General features: G+C 47.6%; 1 long non-coding RNA gene across 1 annotated transcript; it reads right to left on the bottom strand.

Moving 5' to 3' along the window:
• Positions 1-1,057: 1,057 nt before the first annotated feature.
• LOC141022101 (uncharacterized) lies at positions 1,058-3,779 on the bottom strand. The gene is made up of 2 exons (XR_012182953.1): positions 3,038-3,779; positions 1,058-2,929 (listed from the first exon to the last, which is right to left on the bottom strand). It is a non-coding gene; the product is annotated as an uncharacterized lncRNA (long non-coding RNA).
• Between the last annotated feature and the right edge of the window lie 297 nt (positions 3,780-4,076).

A 4,076-nucleotide genomic window follows, 5' to 3' on the forward strand; every position in this document is an offset into this window, starting at 1 on the left:
AGATAGCATTGCACAAACTGATCGGCCTAAACTCTTTAATAGACTGAGGATTCTTAACTTTTGGGATGAGAACAATAGTTGTGTTATTAATCCCCTCTGGCATAATTCCAGAATTAAAAACTGTTGGTAGCCTTAACAATATCCTCTTTGATCAAACCCCAATTCTGTGGGAAAAACCTTGCAGGAAAACCATCCGGTCCCGGAGCTTTTAACGGTCCCATTTGAAAAAGCGCATCACTAATCTCTTGTTCTGAAAACGGTTTGCAAAGATCATCATTCATATCATCAGAGATAAGGGGTTTGACTGATGAAATAATATGGGACGGATCAACTCAGTCATCACCAGAATAAAGTAAAGAACGAGTTTGTGATACCTTTCATCTCCTCCAGATTTTCCATGAGATACCCATCATCCTTCCTTAGTACAACAATATAATTTTTCTTTGCTCTCCAGGAAGCCTTTCTCTGAAAATAATTAGTATTACAGTCTCCTCCTCTTATCTTATCCAAACGAGATCTTTGCTTCCATAAAGTTTTTTCCTTTATAAGAAGTTCATCCATCTCTATAAGAATTTTCTTCATTTCCATCACTGCAGAATGATCATTCCTACTAAACAACACATTTAGTCTTTTACGAGCCCACTCCACTTTCTTTGGCAAATAACCAATATGAACCCAACTCCACCCATGAAGAGATTTCATTAATTTGTCTAACTTATTTGCAATATCTTCAAGATCATTAATATTAGACTCTCTATTCCAACAAGCACTAATCTAGTCATCCAATGCCCCACCTTCCCTCTCCCAATATGATTCATATTTCAACTGATTAACAAATCTACCCACCCGGGGAGTACCCAATACCTCAACAAAAATGGGACAGTGATCAGACCTGGAGCTTATAATATGTGATACCTTATATCGAGGGAATGGCATGCATGATACTAGCTACTCTCATTACGACCAGCTATGGCACCCCGATCCGCATGGAGGGCCTTCGCACGTCAGCCCAGGATAACACCTGACGCAGGACAGATCCATAATACAACATTCCAGGTACAAAAATATTCATCAAATACATATATATGAGATTACATCATTGATGAATACAATTATCTGGCATAGCCCTAAGGCTATTAAATGACAGCGGAAGTTTGATAAAAATGGCGGCGAAAGTCTTGGTTTGGCAGCATGACAACTCTGGCTGGGCTCCACAACTCACAGGACTGGCAAGGTTACGGCCTAGCACGACGGATCAAGCGAACAATTCGGGTATGACCTACAAAACTGGCATGACACGCCAGGTCAGTACATTGAATGTACTCGCAAGACAACCAAATACATAGCATCCAAACAAGCAGAAGACAAGGCAAGAACCAAGCGTATGCAACAACCTATCTCATATCAATTACTTAACATGGCATGATATAGATCAACTGAGCATGAACCACATCATAGCATCTACTAACATGGCAATAACATGGCATATCAAAACATGCTTCTAACATGGCAATAGCAAAGCATATCATCTCAGTCATGGCATAATTAACATATAAATCAAAGCATGGCATGACATCATGAAACTATGCTGAAAATAAATTACCGATCATATCCAATGCAGACATAATATGTTAACTTTATGCAACCATCTTGTGTTCTGCCTTGGTTTTTAAATGCAACATATTACTCATGCAATGCAACCAAACTTGTGCACTGAGTCCCTCGGACTCTCTTACCAACGGGTTGCCTCGCAACCGAACGGTGATCTTTCTGGCGATCACAACCATGACCAACACTTGGTCTCCAACACTTATCGAGACCTCGTCTCGTGATCATATCAAAACATCGTCGTGACTTCTCACGACTATCTCATAGTTCAAGTTACCATATTCTTGTTATCACATATTTATTTACCAACTTAACTATTTCGGTTTGTCCTCCATTTCGACCAAGACCTAATAGTGGGACCTACTACGAACTGTTGCTATCGATAGACTTTATACACTCTGCAGAGGTAGCACACTGTACCCACACCATGGAACCCATGGCCTCGTCATCCCATTCGGGTGGACCAACGGCATTCCGACGAAACCAACCTACTGCCATGACGCTCTCCCGGCCACTCCGACCCAATCCCCAACGGGCTGGTCCTGGGTGGCCCCGTGTCTACCAAAGACACCCCGACCACCGTCGTGGTCAACTCCCACTCGGGGACACTCCCACTCGGGGACTGGTACCAAAAATCTCAAAAACGAGCACACAAGGTTATGTTCGCTTACCTGATCAGGGTAAGCACGCCCATAACCTTCCCTAGTGGGAGGCACCGACGAGAGGCACGGCAATAGATCGCATTAAGGCCTTCCCATAAGGCAAATGTGGCTGCACTGAAAAAGTTCGATTTGGTGGCACTATGCCTCGATCCCATCGATGACGGAGGAGGTTTGTTATTATTAAGTCATTTTAATTCCTTCTCCATCATCATGAGCATGAATGCAACAATGAGCATGCAGCATACAAATGCATGAACAAAATATTGAACTTCTCAAGTGCACAACTATAGCATAAAGAACGTGACAATACCAAGTAATAGCATATCAACGGTGCATTACAATCCTCATAACATTTTATAACAATGACATGCAAATAAAGTAGAGTAGTGACATGGCATTATTAATAATAACATTCTAATTAGCATGGCAAAGATATCATGAAAACGCAAGCGTGCATGACAGGCATAATGGAATAACTGTAGACGAAAACGATGCGAAACAACTGCAACTACACACACACAAGGTGCACGCAAAGTCAACATGCAAGTTCGGGGCTCATGATAAGAGGTTGGCTTGCCTGGGGGTCGACAAATACTCCGGGAAGAAGTGCGAAATGATCGCGAAAAGATTTGCCGGAAACAGTTCCTTCTCGGAGGGGGCTGTTTACGGACAAGGGCAAAAAGGTCATTTTCACTGTGTGAAAATATTATGGAAATGATATCAACGGAACGGGCTCGACGAAACGAAGACGTGGGCTTTGGAATCACCTGATTCGGAGCTACGGGTAAAAAGATATGATTGTTTAACTACTAGGGACCTATCTGTAAAGAAAATCATTACAAACTGGCCCCTGGCAGAAAAACAAATCGCTTCTTTCTCAGGAATACGCTTTCCAGAGAGGAAAGCGGATTCTGGCCCGAAGAAGAGGAGGAATACGCTTTCGGCGACTGAAAGGGCACTTCCGGAAATACACTTTCGCGTACGGAAAACGGTTTCTCGGCGGGGCGCCGCCACTTATCCGACGTGGCCAGCGGGGCCACGCCCTACGGTCGCCGACAGGTGGGGCCGCGCAGGAAAGGGCCCGCCTGGCCTGGTTTCTTCAACCTCCCGCTCGGGATCGAGCGAGGCCGAGGGACGAGATCGCCTCGACGGCGATTGCCGGCGCGTCCGGCCACCTCTCGAGGCGCACGACCTACCCAGAAGATCAGGGCGGAGAGGCGCATCGGACGGAGGTCTTTGTTGCCGGCGAGAGGCGCTGCAGAGAGAGCAGCAAGGCCCACGGCGGGGAGGAGCTTCGGTCGCCAGCAGACACGGGGCTACGGTGGGGAAGAGGAGAGGCCGAGGCCACGGGGAGGCTCGTCGGAGCATGGGGGATGCAGAGGTGACGGAGAAACGGCGAGGGGAGCTCGGGATCACCAGAATCGGGCGAGACCCAAGGCGGTGGCTATGGCGACGGTGGAGGTCGAGGAGCGACTCCGGGGATGAGAGGAGGGGTTGGGGAGGCGTAGAGAAGTGGGGAGGGGCTGCTGATGATCTCCAGAGGCTCGAGGGCGGGCTATTTATAGCCGGGGCAAAGGCGCCCGAGCTGGTCTCCGCCGAGCGCGTACAGCCGAGGCTCTGCCGTCCACAACAGTCACGGGGGGGAAGGGGGAAGCCGACGAGGAGGGAAGTGGACGAGCGCCAGAGGCTCACGGAGACGACAGCGCTCAGAGACGAACGGAGGAAGAGGACACCGGGGAGGAAGGCGACGATGCACAGGAGCGCACTGTTTCCGTCGTTGGCACGGCTCGCCGGAGAAGAAAATGA

This window comes from Aegilops tauschii, chromosome 1 (assembly GCF_002575655.3).
Source record: "Aegilops tauschii subsp. strangulata cultivar AL8/78 chromosome 1, Aet v6.0, whole genome shotgun sequence".
Lineage (NCBI taxonomy): Eukaryota > Viridiplantae > Streptophyta > Magnoliopsida > Poales > Poaceae > Aegilops > Aegilops tauschii.